The sequence below is a fragment of the Phaethon aethereus genome (assembly GCF_964289735.1).
Source record: "Phaethon aethereus genome assembly, chromosome: 6".
In the NCBI taxonomy this organism is placed as follows: domain Eukaryota; kingdom Metazoa; phylum Chordata; class Aves; order Phaethontiformes; family Phaethontidae; genus Phaethon; species Phaethon aethereus.
In genome coordinates this window covers 35765622-35789340 of record NC_138580.1, presented here as the reverse complement: position 1 = coordinate 35789340, position 23719 = coordinate 35765622, and positions in this window count along the sequence as shown.

Below are 23719 nucleotides of genomic sequence, written 5' to 3'. Positions count from 1 at the left end.
AAAGAAATTTTTTATGATGAGGGTGGTGAAACGCTGGCACGGGTTGCCCAGAGAGGTGGTAGATGCCCCACCCCTGGAAACATTCAAGGTCAGGTTGTGCTGGGCCCTTAGCAACCTGATCTAGTTGAAAATGTCCCACTTCATTGCAGGGGGTTGGACTAGATGGCCTTGAAAGGTCCCTTTCAGCCAAAACTGTACCATGATTCTGTGTGGTTATAGGAATAACAGCAGGAAGCTGAAAAAAATCTATTTATACTAAATAACCGTTACTCTTACCTAGGTAAGGTGACTTAAGTTTGGCACTTGAGCGTCCCAAACTTCTTGCCTTCCCTTTCACAGTTAAAATTGTTTTCTTTCACTGCTGGAAATGCTCAGTCTTTGTGGAAATAAGGAGTGGGATTTGCTTTTTATTTTTGTGAAGAGAAGACTTCGAATTGTAGTTTCAAGAGTCCTTTATTACCCAGATTTTGTTGACATGGATTGTCATGGACTTAAGTGTCCAAACAGGACTTGCCCGATGTGTAGTGTTCTTAGAAACCCCGTGCTTGCTGTATTGGGAAATAGAGCTATTAGCTGCAGATAAGAGGAAGCATGTAAAACAGTTCTTCTCTTTGTCAAGGCTGTATACTCAGCATAATAATAGAACTCCATGCATTACAAAATGTGAAATTCTAGTGTTATTAACAAAAAAAGTAATAAGCTGCTATTCCAGTTTGGCATCTCTTTTGGAATTTCTTTACAGGTTAAAGGTTTAGGCAAAAGGTCTGTGCTTATGTGATTAGAATTGCCTGGGGGTAAATTGGAGCTGAAAATCGATGGGGTATTAGTACAAAGTGGGACAGCTCTATGTGAATCAGTGTTATTTAGAAGCTCCCTGTATCAGCGATTATTTTGACTCAGTTTTTGCATTGATATACACTAAGACTTTAACAACAACCATGGAACAACTCTTCTGAGGTTTTTACAGTCTGAGAAACATCTTGCTTCCAGACCCAGTATCTTTTATCTCTTACAAGACTGTTCTGAAAATGATCAAGGAATAGGTGGAGGAGAGATGAAGCAACGGAGCACTGCTACAGCCATGAAGGCTTAGTGAACTTTCATGTCTCTCTAGCATTAGCAATATTGCTCTGTTATTACAGGTAAACAGCAGCCCGAAGGTTGCAGTCACAGTATGTTTGTTTCCACTTTGCTAAAAGATACGTGCATCTTCTCTCATTTGCTTGAATTACATTTATTAGGGTCCAGTATCATCAAGGTGAAGTGAATCCTGGCAGTGACTCCTCTGAGGGAATTTTAATTTGAAGTCTCCTAGGTGGCCTGTGTTTCATGCTGTTTAGTTGCAAGATCTTTGTGTTCTGCCAAAAGAAAAAAAAAGTGAAGTATATATTCCAAAGTGTTTGTCTTGTTTTTTTAAGCAGAGAAGTGGTAGTGGTTTTATGGTATAACAGAATGGCAGATTTTCTTGATGGTAATTTTCTGGTATGCGGGGTACTGCAGCCACTTTGTTTCCGATGTGTATATTATGGCATATTTGACAATATTGGAAGCCAGGGAATTGGAATTACATTTAATGTGTTGCTTGTTTCTCTCAAAATACAGTTTCTGTTTCTGTCAACCTTAAGTAAGAGGTGTTAAATGGAACAGGTGAGCTACAGCAGATGGAACCCCTGACTGTGCTGATATTCAGAAGGTACATGTTCCTGCTCCAGAAGGCTCAGCTGGGCCACCTACTTCTTAAGCTATGTTTATGTAAGCTTTTTTTTTTAGTGTCCTCCAGGTGCTACTGGTAACTTCTTCAGGCCCATATAGGTGACTCTGAGATATTTGGATGTTATGTCTGGTTATATTAGTGTTTATCTGAATTCCAGTTTTGAGGCCTTAGCAATCCCCCATGTCTGAAATAATGGATCTCTAAGGATGCTGCCTTCTGTGACACCTGTGAGTCTGAACTGCGTGTGAATTGTTGTTGTTGCATATTGGCGAGAGATGGTGAAGGATGTAACACTGCTAGCGAGAATGAGCTGAAACAAATAGTGGAGTAGGTGACTTGTGCTTTGTCTATATCTTAATGAAGTTTGATTGTAAAATACAGTCATGACGGTTATGTCTGCTTGCAGACAGTTTAGAAACAGGGTGACTGTAGAAAAGATCCATAAAAATGAGTAAAAGATTAGAGAGAGAGTAATTAGAGACTTAGTGCTTATGAGAAACAGAAGTGAGAAATGCCTTAGCTATTTCAGAAAACAGCAGGTAGCAATGCCTGTGTTCATTTGGCAGGAGACACATAGCAGGAATCAATCACTAAACCAGATGCTGGAAAACTCACTTTGGAGGTGAGTCATATGCTTTTGACAATGAGGATGATTAATCTTTTGGACAAATTACCATTTGGGAACAACACCGTAGTCATCCTTTGAAATGTTTAAATTGAAACTGGTTAGCTTTTTGGAGGTGGAAATCTTTACTGGATGAAATTTAATGCCCTGTGACAGGTACAACAGGTAATTTTGGTCCTTACATTTAGGAATGCTCTTGCTTCCCAGCTTAGTACTCTGATGTGTTCTTAACTGCTGCATGTGGTACAGTCTCCTTTGCTTAGTGTGTTTTTGTTTGTTTGTTTGTTGTGGTTTTTTTGTTTTGTTTTGTTTTTTTTCTAAAATGTGATGTGGTCTTAGGGTGCAGATGCAAGTGCACAAAAGACTTTAAATGCTCACCTCTTGGCATTATAGAAGCTTCTGCCATCTTAGTGAATCTCTTTAATAGGTAGCTTCTCTTTGATTTGTGCTTCTTCCTTTTGCCATATTGTTCAAAACTCAATAACTTCCTGTGTTGCTTTTTGAGAAAAGAGCCATTTCTTAGGATCGTGAAGGTACAGTTTCACTATGTTCTTTTTCTTACTGTAATAAGCCATATTATAAAAAAGGTTTGGCCTTTAACTTACTGGTGTTTTAAGTTTTTATTATTTATGGTTTCAGGCTGTACTCGGAAATATTTTGGTGCCTTCAACAATGCATTGGGATGAACCTGTACTATTGTGCTCTGCAGAATTGTTTTCGTAGTGTTGTGGGCTCTTCTCATTCTTGTGGGGTTGAAAACACAACTACGTTTTTTATGTGGTACCTCGGAAATCCAGGGGATCTTACTCATAATTTTTTGCTTAGTGGGTTCATTGCATTCCCCACTGTGTGTATTATGTTGCAGTAAAATGTTGATCTAAACAGTTCTGAGGTGTTGCTGTTTAAGTTAGTGTGCTTTAGCTTTAACAGCAGAACAGGCAAGGTAAGCATAGTAGCTGTGATCAGGTGCATTTTTGGTTGTTGCCTTTCCCTGAGGTGGAATGACCCCTGTGATAATACTGTATTGTCCTTGAAAGACTTTTTCAGTTTTCTTTCCGTTTTTATTTGTTGTATGCTTGCATTAATTTTTAAGAGTGTGTCTATCAGAGGTACCGACTGGAAGAAGGGAGGCAGCTTCTTTCCTTGGGGCAAATGAGTCTGCTTGTTGTAGAGGAGTTTCCAGAGACAGCATGACACCTGGCAAGTGCTGCAGAAAGTCACAGCTCACATGAAGCGTCAGAAGCTACACTGAGGAGCAGAGAGAGCTAGCAAGGCCCCAGACACTGGCAAGTACTCCGTAAGGACTAGAAGCGACTCAGCTAGATTATAGGCTCACAAACCTACTGACTAGGCTCAAGCTGAGCCCAGAAAGAGTATTCATTGGTAGGGACAAGGCTCTGTCTTTTGATGGACCAGTCACACTGGGTTTTCTTTTCTTAGCTGATCTGTTACCACAGATGTTTCGATAAGACTTGTCTTTTCACTTTTTAAAAGCCCCTGGGCTGTTTTTGGCAGCTTGTTGTAGGACAAATTCACTGGGCAAATTCAGTTCTAGCTCAGGCCAGCTTGGAGTCCTAGGAGGGCATCACAGAGCAGTTAAGTGGGAGCAGTGGACTTCAGTACTGGATGACTTGCAACAACAAAGGCTGCAGTTGCTGTGGGATATACCTATGGCAGGAGCCAGAAGAAATTTGAAGAACAGCTGTGTGGAATCTGAGTAATAACCTGTATTTGTGGTATGCTGTCTGTGTACTAATTTTCTTCCTTATTTATTGGGGAAGAGCGTAAGTCAAGGACAACTTGGATTGAACATGACTTCTTTTGTGCTTAAGGGAACTTCATGAACATTTTACCCCCAGAGGTTTGCCCAGACACTTTCTGAATACTTGAAAGTTTGGAGCAAGCAAAAACCGTAAGATTTTATCAGTGTGCAAGTTAGACACTCTGTGTGTATGTGTTGAATACACAGGGGGAACTTGTTGTCATAATGGTATTGATACAGGTGCCAAACATCAGTACTGGGCTCTTTCTTTGTTTCAGCATGTGGATTTAAATTGACTGCTTAAGGGTTTTTTAGTATATTTTGGTTATTTCTCAGGAGCCAACTACCTGATTAGTGGACATCTGTTCAATATTTTAGCATACCAGTTGAAATAATTAGTTAATGCTAGATGGTCCTAGCTTTATGTTCTTTAGAGCTTACTTTGAAAAATAGTATTTAATGTTGCTGTTTTTTAAATCTTAAACTGTATTCCTGTTAAATCATTGCTGTGGGGCAGGGGAGGAGGCTCAGAAAATCTCACTAGTTACATGCATAGTTAAATACCGTGTTGCAGATATACAAAGTCCTTTGAAGGAACTTCTCAAAAAGAAACTGAGCACGACGTTGTAAACTGAACGTCATTTCACTGGATAGGAAATATAGTGAATAACTGAATTGTGAGAGAACAGAGGTATTGTTCAGCTTTTCAGCTTTTAATGAAAAACCAAAGCAGTGATACATTTTTTCCAGTTCTGTGTACCATAAAAAAATGAAAAGTGGTAGTTAATTTTGTAAAATATACACCATTATCTTTGTAGGAGAATCCTGTGGGAGTCATGCCTCATCTTACGCAACTGGCTGGTTGTGGTTTTTTTTTTTTAAGCAAATAGTTGCTCAAAATCCTTTTGATATTTATCAGTCTCTCATATTTATGTAAATATAAGTTTGAACTGGACCTCTCTGAATTCTGAGAATTTGCTTATATAAACTCAAGAAGGTCATACTTTACTTGGCTTTTGGAATATTAGAACCATATCCAAGATTTATTATTTGTCTTGCTCTTTTCAGTAAATTCAGTTATCCTACAAATGAAGCCCTAAAAATTCTAACACTGTGAAAAGATGGAGTATATGTGCTCCAGGAAGAAGTGCAAAACTTAGGTTTTCTGGTTTGTGCAGGGAGATTTTTTTCCCAAAATGAGGGAGGAGGGAAACAGGCTTGTGGCACAGTTTTGGAAATTGTTTGATATGTGAGCAGAGATATCTAAAAGTCTTAGATAGCAAATACCTTACAAAAAAGCAAGGTTTGAATAGAATTTATTACAAATGCCAAGGGTTAGATATTGTGCTGCTGGCAGGTATCCAGAAAGAAGGCAAAAAAAAAAAAAAAAAATTTAGGAAGTGTTTGTTAGTGATACACCTTTCACAGTTGATGTGGTAGCCATGGGAAGGGAGGAGGGTTGGATAACATAAACAATATGCAAAAGCAGCTAACTGAAAATACCTTGATCTTAGAAATCTGACTTGGAATGGTTGTATTGAAAGAGGCAGCTTCATATATAATACAGGAAGAATACCTTCAAAAGCTTACCATGCAGGACTTTTTCATGCTATAATTACAGCTTTTCCAGTACAATACAAGTCACTGTCTGTTTCAACTGTTACTGCTTATGCGAGCTGACTTTTCACAGTGACAGTTCTGACATCTGTCTGTTTTTTTATATGATCACAAAGTTGATGTTTCTTGCAATAGGTCTGTTGTTCACAGTTTTGTTTGTTCTCATCCCCAAAGAATATGCTGCGTTATTTGAGATACCACTACCACAAATAGTGATATAGGTTTGGTACACAAGGGTGTCCTTGGGATTTGGGTTTTCTATAAGCAGACTTATAAACAGACCTATTTTGACGCATGGCTAGTAGTCGTCAAAGCTGTGATAACTGAAATTCAACAGATAAAACAGTAAATGAAAAGTACTTTTCAAATAACAATAACTTTGTAGTGATTATCAACATGTATGTTGGTCACTTAGTTTTGGTAATAATTACGTTGTTAATTAGTAAGAAGAAATAATTTTGGGGGCTTCAGTGCATTAAAAGTCTGATGCAAGTTATAATTAGCTACAGGGAAAGGCTCAGATCAACTTCCCCCCATGCCTCAGCTACCTGTGAGGAGAGCTTAAGTATTAACCAGGGGTTTTAATGATTTCAGATGACAACCAAGGCATTTCCCACTGATAACCTGCAGAGCCTTTAATATGAGCTGGAAAGAGATTTTCCTGTCTCATTCCATTTACTGTGGTAAATCAAAGAGTCTTTTCTTCATTCACCCCAACAGTCCTGCTCAGGGTTAGTACCCTGTTAGGAGTTCTGTAGGAAGCGATGAAGAACCTTCTCTGTTGTCTTGGTAGTAAGGGGCTTGGGTATGGGTGCGCGCATGCCGTTGAGTTTTAAGAGCTACAGTTAGTGTTTTGTTATAGAAAATAATGAGGTGAAATGAGGGTAGGGTATATTTTTTGTATTTGGCATCCCATAATGGTATCATTAATGCCTTGATATCAACTCCTGTACTTTTTGCAGTTCTTTCTCTGCTGGACTAGCTTCCTCCCTAACTGAGGGAAGTTTGACTTAACTTAGTAGCCAGTAAGGTAGGTAAAATAAGTGCAAAATCTACTACGAGACTCCAAAGTTTACTTGACCAAAGACATCGCTGTTATAAAATGCTGATTCCGTATTTTTCTGGTCTCTTCTAAAGATATATCATATCTCATATCCTGGATTTTCCTGAGTGTACATGTCTTAATGTTTTTCCAGTTGGGCTACATTTCTCTTGGCTTTGACTGTACAGTCATTACTGTGCCTTAACAGAAAGTCAGATGCATTTTTGCAGTTAAATCCTGGTTTTGGTATACTAGTAGTCCAGGCCTCTATGAAGAAATGTCTGTTTACTGTTAGACTATGCACATACATATAATCTCTTCACAATATATTTAAAAATGCTACCCATGTTTTTCCTCGATGACAAGAATGAATTATGGTTTTATACCTGGCTTTTTAAAAAAAAAAAAAAAGTAATTGTTCTCTCCACTACAGACTTAGGTTTCTTCTAATCCAAAATTGAACAATACAGAGAATTAGATGGTTTTTTTAAAAGTAATTATTTCCTAGAGAAGTGAGTGGAGCCAGAGAAGGCATAACTCTGCTCAGATGAAATTCCTGCAGAGATGTTGGAGGGAGCTTGTGTTGTGTCACAAGTTGGTTCCCTTGTTATTCCCTTGGAACTGGGCTTGTATGGGGCTTCACTGTGTCTAGGTCTAGTGGCTGTATCGGTCACATCACCGGCCTTCCCACCCTGTTCTGCAGAAGCCCTCAGAAGTGATTGTACTTGGTATGGTTAATAGAGATGGATCTTGGGGATTAAAATTAATGTCTGAATAGAGAAGCTCTATCTATACTGGTTTGTAGTATTTTACTATGCATATATATGCTTTATAGAATCCTAAGAACTCAAGACGTTTTTTTCCCACCTGGAAATTGTGCTTTTGATCATTATGTGTGCACATAAAGATTGTCCAGACATAACTTGTTATAATAAAATACTAGTCTTCATGAAAGTGAGTACAATACTGTGTCTTAATGGAATTCGGGAAATGGTAGCAAGACTAAAATTCTGTAGTACAACCGAAATTTTATTCATACCTTTTTTGGGGGGTGTAGTAGTTACAGTGTGCCTCTCGGCAATGCACATCTTAAAGAATATGATAGAAAGTCTAGCAATGGTCTTAAGAAAAGCAAAATTGAACCGTCCAAATGAGTCCATCAGGCTTTTACCCTCTATAGTACTTGGTGGGTTAGTGAATTGTTACAGGCTTGAACTTGTCTTTGAAGCAGACACATCTGTAATATGCAAATAAGAAGAGATGTCCTTTTCTTTATCTCTTTTTGTTAAGTATAATGTTTAATAATAGTAAGGTTACCAAATAAAAGAACTCCTGGTAGGTTTTCAATCTCATTTAGAAAGGAGGGATTGATTTAAACCCTAACCTGGCAAGAAGGTGCTGATGGGCTGAAGTTGTGATATTATAAAAATTACTGAATCGAAGGCTATGGAGTAGCAGTACAGGTTTTGAGTATATAGTGGTTGCCCCTTTGTACAGCCAGAACTACATTTGGATCTTTTTGCAGTAGAATTGTGTTTAGAGGTCATTTAGAAGCAGTATCTTCCTTTATTTAGTCAAGAGTTTTCCAAGCATGACATCACCAGAACTCCATCATAGTTGTGTTGAACTGGAATGGTATGCTGTCCGAAGCCAGCAATAGCAGTCTCCTGCAGAGCACAAAACAAAATCCTTTTAGGAGTCCCTTCCAGAAATTACGGATTATTGTGTGTATTGATCTCCCATCATGAGCCTGTGTAAGTTGTGATTTCTGTCATCTCAACAGAGAGAGGTTTTAAGCAAGAAAGGAGTGAAAAATTAGAGACGGGACACGCATATGAACTGAAAAAAGGTTTCAAATAGGGAGAGGGGAGGAGATGAGTTACTGACTGAAAAATGAGCACTAGAATGTGGATGACATGTCAGGAAGATAAATTTACCTAAGAATATGAACAGTAGAATGCTAACCAATTTAGAGTTTTTGTAAAGTTAATTTTCAACCATTTTAAAAGAGGAAAACAAGCTTTAGTGGAAGGAAGGGGGGCTGAACCTTTTCTTCTCTCCTAATTAACTTACTGTGTGTCTTCCTGCTTCTATGTCAGGCTAGGAAACGTATTTGCAATGATAAATGACCTTGCCAAGACCGTGGCCTGTTCATTCATTACAGGAATGACCGCGTCCAAATTATGACAAAGCCAAATACCATGTTTCAGTGGGAGACATTAGATAGCTATTGCGAACCAGAGTGAGACAAAGGGGATTGCACGTGCCTGACTGGGAATGTTGCACTTCATTCCAGTGTGAGTGGGTTTGCTAAAAATTCTAGAGAATATCTATGTGAAATGTAGCTGTGGTGGTAGGAGATGCTTGCTGATTTCCTAGAGGCCACTGCTGTAATGGAGTTGAAGATGAGAAGTAAAGCGTTTTTATCTAGTATAAGTGGAATCTGTAAGTAGCTTCCCAGGTCCACATAGATAGCACAGGAAACCTCTTGTTTGATTGGAACTCATGGGATTTGCTTACTTCAGTGATAAGACCTTGAGGAAGAGTGATGATGTATGGCGTCTGGTAAAACTGTCTTTTAGTCTTTTGCATTGTTGAATACCTGCATTCAGGTTGACCATGGGATTGTTACTTTAACATATAAGATGTTGAAAAAATGCTATATGGAGTGTTGTGTTTCCTGTAGGTAGCATCTAGAATTTACTTGGCCTGAAACTTTTGTTTGTTGGAGATATTTAAATTGAATCCTATTAATAGCTTGGATTCAGGCATAATTTTTGAGCTTCTTAGCTAAAAGTGTTTTATAAATCTAATACATTTTTTCATTATGACTTAGGCTTATGCTTGCTTTATGTAATGTGATTTGCAGAACAAAGTTGGAGTATATCTGGCTTTAGGCCACTGATTACAGCGAAACAGGCTTTTGTAGTAGAATGTGTTTAGCAAATAAAAATCTGTGAGAGCTTTTAAAAATTCAGATGAAAATTGAACTTAACCATCTTACAGATTTATAGAAAGCCTAATATCTTTATCTGATTATTTTATTGAGAAACCCATCTAAAATACCTTAAAAAAGATAATAGTTCTACTTGCTTCTTGCTAAAGAAGTTTTTCCATGGTGTAAGTACCTATACAATATCTCTATTTTAGATTAAAACATGCAGTGAATCCCAAATTATTTGCATATAATCTATTTTGGGGATTAATAATTAAATCTGGGTTTGTAGTTTGTCAGTCTTGTTTTTTGTATTGCCTCCCTCACCTTCTCCTGGAAACAGTCTACTTACTTACAATTAAAAGATATTGGAAGATTGACATTTCAATTGACGTGCTGCATATAACTTCTCTACCATCTTACCTCGTATAAATAAATTCTGAAATGTTTGTTACTTTAAACAGTAGATTGTCAAGTGTTGTTCACCAACTGTGTTTAATGGCAATTGGGTTTTTTCTTAAAATGAAGAGAATGTCTCTATGGCCTTAGCAATTTGAGATAATGCCAAGGAAGTTGCCGTGGATGCTAAAAATGTTGCAACTCCAGTGCTCTATGCATTGTGCTGTGCAACTTCTACTTTTGCACTTTTGTTCTTTCTCTTCTTTCCTGGATTACTCCTGAGAAACAGGAAAATATATCCAGGATGAAGCCGGGTGATGCTTCTGATGTCTTACTGTCTTGCATTGACCGAGACAATTTGCTTTAAAGTGTGTGTAAATTTCCCTATGTGATGCTGTTGCAATACTGGTATAACCCTGGGGTTTTCAGTGAAGCTCATGATCCGCATTGCTTGCATGGCTTCTATCCACAGGGCAGTCACGGTTCACGTCATACCTTTGGTTGGATGCTCCATGCCTGTAATTAAGGGCAAATTGGATACAGCCAAGGGTAGGTGACAATATTGTGTCCAACGCATGAAGTGTAGGCAAGAGCAGAGTAACAGTGAGGATCTTTAAAAGCTGTGGTCACTGTAGAAAAATACTACTGTAATTTCCAAAGTAATGTTCTATTTACTAGATACTTGACGCTTTTTCCCCATTTTCTTGAGCATCATTTTCTTCATGATTCCACTTAGTTGCCTGGCATATTTTTTTTTCTGCTCTTACCTATTAATTTTGTGTTATGACATGGTCATAACATCAAATAGTAGAGGATGAGAAGTTGCAGGTTTTTTTAAACCACCGAGTTATGCACATGGGAGGAGTTCTGGAGGTAGCATGCAGGGGAGGAGGGCTTTGACTCAGATGCTGTCCACTGTACCTTGATCCACAGAAGTTCAGAGTTGTGGGAGGAGGGTTCCCTGTGCTCCAAGTGGTTCTAATCTCAACTGAGATACTTTAGAGTCTGGGAAATCCAGGCTGGGGCTGAAGGACTGTGCAAGGGTGTGCTTAGGCCATTACAGGGTGGTGAAAGGGATATAATCAAGAGTGTTTCCAATGTAGGTTTGTGAGATAGTAATAAACAGGAAGCTTCTTGAAAAATTTAAGGGGATACTGTATTAGAGCCCAGCAGAGACTTAGTCTGGGGAACTTAATGCGTGAGACAGTCTGAAAGCTCGGGTAAAGATGTTCTGCGTGGAGTATGTAGCAGCAGCATTCACTATATGACCTCAAAATACTTAAGGGAGGGAAACATTCTGCAGTTTGAATTGTGTAAGTTCTGATTTTTAGGCAAAAATAGTGGGTCAGATCACAACTTGTCCTGGGAGCTGGATGGGGTTTTTGACTTCAGAGAGATTCGCTAATGTTAGACCTTCATGTTGGCAACTGCACGTGTCTCAACCTCTCCATCCTGATTTGATCATATTTGTTTGAAACCTTGATTAGAAGTGATGCACTGCAGAATATCTGGAGGGTCAGTGTATGTTCTGACAGTGTCGTCGTATCAGATACAGGAATCCTGCAGACTGAAATCACTTCCTTAGTCTTTCTTTAAGTGCTGCTCTATATGTTTTGGTTGTAATCACTGTGACTTCTTTCTTGCTAATCAAATGAATGCTTGATACATATTCATGTGCAGATGGCAGAGGCTAATCTCTGAACCCTGCCAATCCTTAGCGGTTGGTTGAGTGTCAATGTACAAAATTCCCTAGCTTTAATAATGAAGGCATTTTTGATAAACAATCCTGAATGTTGCTGAATCAGTAGATGTTGACATTGCTTTTATTCATGAGTTTTGATAATGGCAGCAATTAAAGTAGCCACATCTAATGTATCATAAGATACCACTTCTGGCTAACTTCTGTATTGGGGCATTTTCTCATATGCAGCGATGTCACTGTCAGTTGCTCCCAATGTGACTGTATATCAGTATGTGGCTGCTATCTACATTATGTGAAGAGATACCAGTCAGTTGGGATTGAGTATTGTATGATCTGGAGCTCTTAATCTGTTTTTATTTAGAGTTTGAAAGACTTCAAATTGTTTGAATTCTCTTCCTAAATAAACCCAGTATTGAAGAATTAAACTAAACTATATACATTTGCTCACTACTTTGTGTCTGGATACAGAGAAAATGTATTATATTGGGAAGTAATATGTCCATTTAGAAAATTACTCAGGCTACAATATTTGTGTCAGCAATTTTATTTTCCAGGCATAACAGTTCTGTTTTCGTTCTGTAGCCATTTGTAGAAAGATTAAATCATCATAAGTCATGTTTTCAAGAGCTGTGATGCTCAAGTCACTCTGTTTTGTGCAGCTCTGGGCTGCATGGATTTGGGCAAGCTGTGATCTGTAACTTGGCCTTATTTAAATAATTGTATATAAATCACAAGCCTAATCAAACTTTTATCATGGGATAAAAACCATTCTTTTCGTTAAAAATGGCCCCAAGTGAGTACCTTGTTAGAGTTTTTAAATCAAAATTGCTATCCAAACAGATGGAGAAAACCTCAGAGTATGTGCTTTCTTAAATTGGCTTGAGACAGGTAGATTGCAAGTTTACAGAGAAAGATTTGAAGTCTAATATTGCTTGTGTTTTTATGGGACTACTAGCTAGGTACAGAGAATCTGCGCTGAGAAATCAGTATATCCAGGTGCTAAGATGCAGTGATGTGACTACGTGCATGCCTGACTCCAGGGTAGGGGAGAAGGACTTCGTTGTATAGCTTTTAAATGATGAAACTGTAGTAAGTCTGAGAACAAAGTTTGGTGCTTGCTGGAAAGTTTGGGCTTAATCTGCATGATACTCCTCTGTGTCTCAAACTTTAAATCTGTTTTTCTGTCTGAGGAGGGGCTGTGAGGTGGAACATAGGATTGCCTCAAATGTGCAGATGTTTTGAAATCCCATTTAAAAGAGAAGCTAGGACACATGATAAGGTTTATGAGGTGGTTATTTCAAAATAATCTTAATTTATGTATTGCGATTTGGACTCTAGCAAAGCCTGAAAAACACAGCTTTTACAGGAGTGAATAATTAGTGTGGTAGCTAGTTGAACCTAACCACAGCCTTATGTTTCTGTTTGTTGGTCAAACTGCAAAACTTTTCTGGCATTCCTCACTCAACTCACAGCTTTGTTCTTAACATACTAAGCACAAGATTATTCTTTTTAAATGTAAAAGGAGTATTTCCCAAGGCTTCGCGAGATGGGGGAATCAATTTAGTACAGTCATGTACCGTAGATTTTTTTTTTACCCTTTTCCAGCAATGAAATTTAAGTTGGTTTTGTCCGTTTTCCATCTTCCCTGTTTCCCCTAACTCCATTCCCAGCTTTGCACCTCGTTTTAGACAAAGTTTATAATCATTGTCTTGTCTTCTTACTGTGATGACAAATAACGTGTGGAGTACACACTGAAAATTGGCTTAGTACAACTAAAGTGGGTTTTTATTATTTTCATCTCCATTTATTAGTGATGTTTGATGAGGCTTCTCATTAAATATTTAACACCTCTTCTTAAATGATTGACTCATGATTTTATAGTGATACGTTACTTTCGTATCTTTACAAAAGATAATTTCTTGACACAAAATTTCTTAGTCAGAGAGATGCATTTGCAGTATGTCCTCAAGGCATCGCTAGTGTTGCTTGCTGCAGAGACTGCTTTTTGCTTTGCTGCATGGCGAGCGTGAAGAGTCCTGGGCTGATTTCATCTGCCTCTATTAATTCTGCAGTGGATCTGCACGGGCAGTATTTTTGGGTAACGCAAGGAATACTTTGAACTTCCCAGGCTATAGCAGCTGTATGAGGAAACCATCCTCACCAAACGGTAAATCCCACGTCACACAGGGTTACGGCATAAACCTTTCTTACAATGAAGAGGGACCCTGTGGGAGCAAATGCAGCGCAGTGTAGAACAGCTTCAGAGGGCAAAGCAGCTCTTGAAGGCAGAGGTACTTTTACTGTCAGCAAGGAATGCTGAGTCTGCGTCCACACGTTTGAGTGCACAGAAAATAAAGTGGTGTTGCGTGAGACACGTTGAGCAAGAAGCAGTACTATAATTGTATTATGAAGTGTACAGAGGAAAGAGTTCCAATCCCAACTCCTAAATCAAGGAGTTTATGCTTCTTGATTGCACAACTGTTCTCCCTCTTTCATCCCTGCACAAACTTAAAGGGGAAAGGGGCAAACAGCTGAAGGAAAGATTGCTTGCCTGCTTTTGAGGCTCTCTTGGGAACAGTACCACTAAGATCAGTAACTAAAGTACAAAATTCAGAGAAATTGTATATTGGTGCTCTATGCATGTATATACACACACAAGTGTATGTGCTTGCATGTATACATACTCCTATTCGTTCCTCAAAGACATAAGCAAAAGTAAATCAATGCCTTATGGGGGTTTTTTTAGGGAATTTGTGTGCTGATTTATCACTGTTCTTTGAATCTCATGAGACTGTCATGATCTGCTTGAAACTATTTATCTCGCAGGTGTTTTGGAGGTGGCATGTGGGTATAGATCAGAAAAGGTTTTTTTAACATCTCCACATTAATATTCTGTCAGTCAAATATTTTGGCTTGGATTTTCTCCTTGACACAGCAGACATTTAAAGGTTTCTGGTCCTGGTCTTTTCTAGCAGAATATCAATATTAGCTGGTCAGTGAATTTTTCTTGTCTCTGTGCCATCTTTTTATAATATGCATTGAAGTGTATTGTGACAAGCTTTTGTATTTATGTATGTCAACAAATGTATGTATGTATATCTGCAGATCCATTTATATGAGAACAAGGAGTTTGTATTTGTGTAAAGACTGGCTATTGAGCAAAAACTTGTGTGATATTTTCTTAAATAATGAACTCCAGGCTGGCATTGTCCATTGTAATGCAAGGAGCTGTATATTAGTGTTCATGGTGAACTGTATGGAGTTCTTGTTTGATAACTGTTTTGATTCAGTTTCTTATAAATATGTTGGAGAAGATTGAAATAAATAAATGAGGTATAGTAGTAAAAGATTTTTATTCATACACAGTACGTACTTACCATACAGCAAAACATACTTAATTTCTGTCAGGTCCCCCTACTTAATTTGCCATACAAAATAAATAGTAGCTACCAATAGCTGAAAACTCCTGTGAGTCTCTTTCTGATTTTTCCAGGAGTGTTTTTCTTACTCATTCAGCTTGGTGCACTCATACCATCTCAATTCTCCAGGTCAGTAATCGAGGCACAGTTAAGTAACATTTCATGATCAGATAAGAAATAAGCGTAGAAGTGTATCTTAACTCTCAAGTCACCGGGCTGTCTGATTTTTATGCTTTGTGGTTTTGTGAAATGTGAAAATTTCTGTTGTCCAGTGCTCCTGCAGTGTGTCTGTGTTTTCTCCATCATTAATTTTTAGTGAGAATAATAGTAGAACAAGCAGAAAACAAATTCATGACATTATCAAGAAAGACAAAATATGAAATGTTTTGTCTGAAAATAAAATGGGTTCACTGACTATTTTGTTCATTCTGGCAGTTAGATCAACCCTCATCACAGCAGTGAAGGCTAGTCAGTGAGTCATGGTTGGCTTGTGTGTGCTGAGCAGAGTAATTCAGATCAGACAGTGAGTTGTGCTAGCTGGCCACAATGCCTCTGTGCTCCTTCCCAGTATCTGTAGGGGAGTATGAAGGGATGATCTGTGCTGAGTCCCGCAGCTGCTGATCAGTCAGTGATGATGCAGTGCCTGAATACCTGGTGAGACAAATGAAAATGTATGTCCTAAAGATGATGTGCTCTGAATCGGTTTTAAATGTCCCATATTAATGTGTTAAAACAATTTGTGCATATCCTTAACTGGACCTGCTGCCTATCAAGAAGCTGTAGCATTTTAGACAGATTGCACTTTTGCAGTTTGCCTTTGGTTCTTTAGGGCGCGGTCAGATTTTGGGACTTTGGCAACTGTAAGGAGATTTTTCCTTGCTCTGGTCAAAGATACTCTAACTGTCATTTGGGCATAAATCAAATCGTAGGAACAAAATAGTTCTTGCATCCTGTGATAGGGCTGTTTATATTGCTCATTTCTCTAGTCTTAGAGATCTTCAAAATATCCCAGGGATAAACTTCTCTCATCCAGAGGAATTAAGTGATATTCTACTTTGATATTTCTTCCCTGATTAAGAATGCCTGCATCTTTAGTTTCATCTTTGCAAATACATACTTATTTAATGTGTGAGAAATGACTATGTCTAATCTGGGAATTTATTTAATCCTTTGTATTTTTTTTGTAGTCTTTTCCTTGCATAGAGGACAATGTGATTTTTTGAACTGTAAAAAGTCAGAGCTCTCCTCCCCTGAGAAGCACCCTAAAACACTGCTCCCTGAATTAACATTAAGAGAAGGATTTGGCTTAGTAGATTTTTATTTTTGTACTAATTGTTTTGCTTGTTTCTATCTCCTTGAACGCTCTTAACATCACATCAAAGTTTTGAAAGCTACCCCCAACCTTTTTTAAAAGACTGTGTGGGAAACAGGTTGTTAAGACAACAATAGGACTTGTCAAGAGCTTTCTTTTCAACTTGAATACATTTGCTGTTACCGAATCCATGTTCTAGCGTCTTCCTTCCTTAATCTGCTGTAGCTCATTATTTTATGGCACTACTGTAACGTTTATATTGCTAGGTGGCTTTAATTCTTTTCAGTACTTACGCTTTGCTTTCCCTTTCTTTTATCACCCACTCAAGAATTTACTTTAGGCCTTCGCATGCTAGCATTACGATTTAGTCAAGATGATACTACATGACACCACAGGTCCAAGATCTAAAAACACCCTATGTTGTCAGCATTAGTTCATGGTTAAGTAAAGCCAATTGTAATACGAAGTACATAGATACCAAGAAGACGTAATCCTACCTATAGAATAGCAGGTTCTTTTCTACATCTGCTGGACCAGAATAGCTATAAAATTATTTTCATGACCCTGCAAAAGAAGAATGTAAAGTATTTTGTGAAAGAAATAGAGTATTAATTACACTGAAATTCTGTGAGAATGCAATGGGGGATCCATCTATGAACTGAAGAATATAGGTCAACAGGGATGAGTGTAACCAAAGTCGGAAAGGGGAGCTTAGTTGAGACTACTGGGGGCTATGGAGACTGTTTAGTTTCATGTGTATTTAAGGTTTGGAAATCTTTTTGCACTGAACCTGTCCACTAGGACAAGTGTGGCTATTCACCCAAGAGTTTCAAAGAGCAAAGATTAAATGGTTTGGAACATTTTGCTCTGAGATGATGTCAAGTGTATTGTACCTTGCACAGATTTTATAGCGTTGGCTAAACACTATTTGTTGTCTTCTGAATTTGGCACAGCTTTCATTAAGCTATTATAAAGAAGCATTCTCCCTCTCTTGATGATAGAGTAAAAATGGAATATTTAGGAAGAACTTGTAGTATACGTACTGGGATATTTATAATTTGGAATGTATTCTGGTAGCTGAATTTCTTATATGTGCTTCCCTTCCCCAGTGTTATCACATGATGTGGGTAGTACTGACCTGTGCATGATTGCCAATTTTTTTGACATGTGTAAGTGAAAAAAATCTTTACAATTTTTATATAGTGCATTTATAAATATTTTTATTATTGTGATAATCAGAAGCTGTAAATGAGGAGAGGTAGTGCCACTCAATGTTTCAAATATATTTCACCAGCTACTTAAAGGTGAAGAGCTGCTGCTGTATTCTGAGATAAATTGTTGGCTTCTTACAAGAACAGACCACAGCAAAGGGACTTCCATGATTTTCTCTGGTAATTCCAGTTTAAGACCCTCCCCTCAGCATGATTGCTGAAATGTCTGTGCCTTGAATGTAGCCAGTGAATTGCCTTAAGTTTCTGCTGCACATCATAGTCCTTCTACTTAGAGCTGCTCTATAAATATAACTCTTGAAATACTGGTTCCAGTGACTGAACAGTGCAATACGAATGAGTTTCTGAATAACAATTTGCTGGCACGCAGCTATGTCAACGGCTTCAAGCTCTGTGGGATGAACAGCAAATAAGCAAAAAAAGAGTAGAACCATTGGGTCAGTGTTTTCCAGTTCATTGCTCACTCTGATCCACCCTTGAACACTGCATTAATGACTGCTGCCTTCCAGAGTGTCTGATGAAACTTTTCTCTTGCTCTGCTTTTACTGTGGAAAGTATACACTTGGAATACTGTGACCATATAGTTACAAGAAAAAGTACAGAGAGGCAAGTAAGGGTGTTGAAACCTTTTTTTTTTTTTTTTTTTTTTATTAAGCAGGGTTTGAATCTCATGAGTGAGGTGTCAGTCTAGGTGTGAATGACACTTCAATATGTGTTCCAGACTTGTTTTCTGGGTTGATCCTGTGTCAGTAGACAGGAGAATTTTAGAGTGGATGCTGTCTTTAAAAACTGAGTTTGTAAGAGGGGGGCTGCGGATTTGGAGCTGCTGATGTCCTCAGGGAGATAGGAGGTGCTCCTCTGTGCAGGCTCGAGCAGAGCCACAAAGTCATTACATGTGAAGTAGGTTAATGGCTTTATCTTCTGTTTGGAATATCAAACTTTTAAATAGTACAGGTTTCGAGTAGAAACAAAAATACATTGTAAGAAAAGCTGAAATTACCACTTCTGTACCTTTTGGTTTTTCTGGTTTTTTTGTTTTGTTTTGTGTTTTGGGTTTTGGTTTTTTTTGTTGGTTGGTTTGGTTGGTTGGTTTTGGTTTTTTTTTTTTTAAGAAAAATTCAAGAAATAGAGCATCAGTGTGGGGGTACAGCATTTACTTGTTGAGTTCAGTGCTGTCATGATGATGAAATCCTACAGGATCCATTTCACATAAGACCAAGGGAAAAAATCTTCCTATGTTGTAACTCCAGAACATACTGTCTTACGTAAAAGACCTTCAGCATTTATTATCTATGATAATTTCTATTCCATCATTCCTATAAAGGCATGACAGAAACAAGTGAAATAGGTGAGCATGGTGTATTGCATAATTATTAAAACTGACACCCATTTTGTTTGGCAGAATATCAAGGCAGTGAAATGATAACATTGAGGTGTTTCTCATGTATTAGCGCTCAGCTTTTATTCTACTAGTATACTATATCAGGGTGTACTATACTGGGTCTTTTTTGGACTTAGCTTACCAAGCCCCCCCCAAAAAAAAAAAAAGGCATGAAAGGCAGAAGGCACTCTTGCTAATCATAGAAAGAGAGGCAAACTCGCAAATGATACTAATTTTTGGATTGTCTTTTATTTTTGTCAAGCGTTGCTTTTTGGAGGACTTATCAATTGTTCCTTAACTAGAGGTTTATCGGGAAAAGGAGGGAGAAAGTTGTGGAGTCTTTCTACTAATTTGTTGATGAGAAGCCCATGAATTTGTGGTATACGCAAACAGTACAAATCAGCATGTCTGAAAGACATACCCTGAGTATTAAGATTTAGTTCATGAACTTGCTCAACCACTGGTAATTATTTTGAAGTCCATAGATAACTGAGACTGTCAGCAACTTGCTAGATGAAATTATTTGGAATATTAGAATTCAGAGGTAATGCCTTGCTTAGTAGGTTTGACCTCAGTCCCTAGTAGCATAAATAGAATAAGTAAGCACCCGGTGTAAGGTCCTGAAGCCTTCTTGCCTCCAACACTATTCCACTTCTTGACTAGGAAAATAAAACTAACAAAAAGTACGTTTACCTAAAATGAAGTTTAGGTAAGAACCTAAATCTGGATTTGAGTAATATTTGATCATGTGGCTAGCATTCAGTAGAGACACTTGGAGGTTAAAGTTTAATATGAGCTTAACTTTTCTTACTGAATTGGGACCACTGTGAAAACTTCAGAATTTCACTTTCATAAATATTAAGTGCATGCATGATGGTATAAACTCTTAGAGACGACAAAACCAAAAAAACATAGTGAAGACAGTCACTCAATATCATCTGTCATCTGTTCTATTACTGTTTCTTCTTGCGTTTCTATGAAGATAAAAGGGTGATCCAGTGGTAAGAATTATGTGTTTGATACAGAACTGAATACTTATAACTCATCATTTTAAACGTAACAAAATATTTTAGTAGTCTCGAAAATAACAGCCTCTCAGCTGAGTAACCCTGACAAATCTATTCCCATTGCAGTAGATTCTGAGCCAGTTACCAAAATTTGACTTGAATGAAACAAGGAGACACAGGCTAAAGAAAACAGAATATATTACAGGACGAGTATGATTGCAAAGGCAAACCAAACCAAACCCCAGATAACTTTATTTTGAATAAGAATACAAGGGCGAGAACTAGCAAGAAAGCTGCTTCATTGTTGAGAAACAATTGAGAGTACGTGAACCCAATTAAAGCTTCTCAGAGTCTTGAGGGAAGGCAAAGGTTGCCATCCTTGTAAATAATCTGAATCACTGAAAAGACCGAAAACCCTAGAAAGAAGTTCAGCATAGTGAAGAACTTCCTTTGACTTATTTTCGCTTTTGTATCTTAATTTACAATTTCACCTTGAAGAGCACATCCTCTATTTGCTACGTATTTTTCTTTAAATTTCGCCAGAAGATACCTCTAGTATCTTCAGTAACTCAGGTAATGGCAACAGGTGTGAGGTGTGTGGTTTCTTTGGAAGCAAAGAATCCAAACAGACTTTATGCAATCTAGAACAATTTAGATACGTTATTTCCCACAGGCTGCAGAGAGCCAATAGCAGGGTAATAACCAACATAAACATCTCTGGAGTACCTCCCTTTGAGTGGGTTTGTTCTTATGCAGTGCCAGAATAAATCTGTCTTGCTGTGGCTGGTGGTATTCAGTAGCAGATCACAGCAAACTCCTTCCAGCCTTAGTCAGTGTTAACAAGGCCCTTCGAGAAAGGGTATGTTGAGAAAGGGTCACCAATGAAAATGGATGATGTTAGCCTGTTGAGCTATATTATGAAAGAATTGGTGGTTTTTTTAATTGTATCACCTATTTATTGTAGTGGAGTAAGTATCATGCTGCAATTTTGGTGGGCTCTGTGCTGTAGCTGAAAAGCCTTTGCTATTTCGGCTTCTCCAATTTGTAATTGAAAAATGATTTTCACATCCTTGAATGCAAGAGCTTTGTGGCTCTTGATGAGAACTGACTTAAAAAAAAAAAAAAGGTAATGATAAATCAAATTGGAAGGAGTTGTCAAATCAGGTGCTTGAGGCATTGGTATCACCTGGTTTTACTAGCCACCCTGACTAATGACTTAAGGAAGAGGGAAAACATAGCTAATGGGATTGATTTAAGTGGAACTCAATTGAGAGCTAATGTAAAAAACCTGTGACAATTAATAGATGAAATGGTACAAAGTGGGGAAGGGCTGCATAATATGATGAGGGGCTCTTTGTTTTTTCCTTAAAGTGAAGAGGGGTGGGGGGGTAGCAACTATGTTAGGCAAAGAGGAATGACGTAGAGAAACAAGAAATGATAGAAAATAAAAAGCATGAGAGGAAATCTTATTGCTCTCTACAACTACTTGGAAGGAGGTAGTAGCGAGGTGGGTGTTGGTCTCTTCTCCCAAGTAACTACCGACAGGATGAGAGGAAATGGCCTCAAGTTGCGCCAGGGGAGGTTTAGACTGGATATTAGGAAAGAATTTTTTATGGAGAGAGTGGTCAAACACTGGAACAGGCTGCCCAAGGAGGTGGTGGAGTCACAGTCACTGGAAGTACTCAAAAAATGCGTAGACATGGCACTTTGGGACATGGTTTCAGTGGGCATGGTGGTGTTAGGTTATGGTTGGACTTGATGATCTTAAAGGTCTTTTCCAGCCTTTATGGTTCTGTGATTCTAATTCATATTCCTCACAAATGATGAACTTTTACACTAAGGCAGCAAAAGGTAGGCCAATGAAAGGAATGTGTAGAAGACAGAGTCATTTATTCATTTCATGGATGAGGGAAGTAATACTCTCTTGATGATTAGGTAAAACTCTAGGTCTTGATATCTCAATACCTGTAAGTTAACGGATCCAAGAGGATTGAAGGTAATAGTATGCCTAAACATCTCAGAGTGAATCTTCAAAATATCAAGATTTATATTCATATGGTTTATCCCAATGTTCAGTAAAGAGAATAAGAGTATTTTAAAACCCTCTGTAAATATCTTAAAATGGAGAACATCAAGGAGTGAAGGCCAGAGTGGTTATTCTAGGAGGGACCATGTCACATTCTGGTCTCTGGTTAAACCAGAAACAGAGCAGGAGCAGACTTCTCTGGCTCCTGGTTCTGCAGGAGAGTGGATTGAACCTCCTTATGCTGAAACACGATGTGGTACCGTTTCTACAGACACACTGACTAGCATCTGTGGGAGTGCACCATTTTGAATTTTTTTTTATTTTTTTTTATTTTTTATTATGAGACTTCCTTAAAGGAATGGGATTTTGGTCTAATTCTGTATGCCTTGTGCATCTCATATTTAGTGGAATTAAATTAATAAATGGTCAAGCTACTGTTCTGTGTGTTAAAGGGTTATTTTGTCAGCCTAGGGCAGTTGTGGATAAGGAAATTATGGGAAAATATTTGAAAATACCGTTCTATTGCTCCCAGCATTTTAGTCCGATTTAGACTTTTCCAGCAGAATTCTATTAAAAAGATTGTGTGAAATATATTTTTGTAAAGCTGTCCGCACTATATTTCTTAAAATGAGGAAATAATTTCTATGGTTTGATACTACACTAGCTCACAACTAATATCTGTCATTGTTTCTTTTTTTCTAGTTTATGAGAAACTATAAAGCAGCAGTAATAAAGGTTCCAAAATGTTGACAAATGAGTGATCTATTCCACATGAGAATTAGTGTCTGCTCTGTACCTTGGCAAGAAAATTGAATGCAGAAGGGTAAGCTCTTATAATTGTTGCTATGAACTGCTTTACAGAAAAGGATTATGCAAATAGTTGAATTTTTCTTGGTCGAGTAGAGAGTGTCTTTTAAGACTGGAATGAATGAGTCAGGTTAGATTTTTTGTTTCTTTTCCATTTAAAGTGCTTGTAACAAAGACAAAAGGCTAAGTTTATAGACTTTGGGGGTGCTCGTGTCCACTTCCCTTATTAAACAGTACCTTTGACAGGAAGTCAGCTGCTGAGTGTATGGCAGGACCAAGTTGTTGACCCAAAGCTCTCACAGTCTAAGTACCTGTGTTTCAGTAGCCCTCTTGTTGCGGGAGAGAATAATGCATGTTGGCATGTCTATTACATATTGGCTTTTCTTCCCCACTCCCCGGCCCCCAGCGTTCCCTTCTCCACAATTGGTAACTTAGCGCTTACAGTGAGAACACTGCTACAGTCCACTGAAGCTGCAGTCTCCTTGTTTCTCTTCAGTGTGGGGAGAAAGGCTTGTCTGGATAAAGGAAAGGCAGCAGCTATGACTTTCCATTGGTATATGTGAAAAAAGGGAAAATTTGGGAACTTAAAATGTTATGGATAAGAGTTTATTTATGGAAAGGGTTGTGATAAACTAGTCAAAAACATTAAGTAATTGAAATGTTTTTGAAGTGTGGTAGGGAACTAGGAGCCTCTGGAAAACAGAATGTCTCATTTAGCTCAGTGAAATGAAGGTAAGCTAAA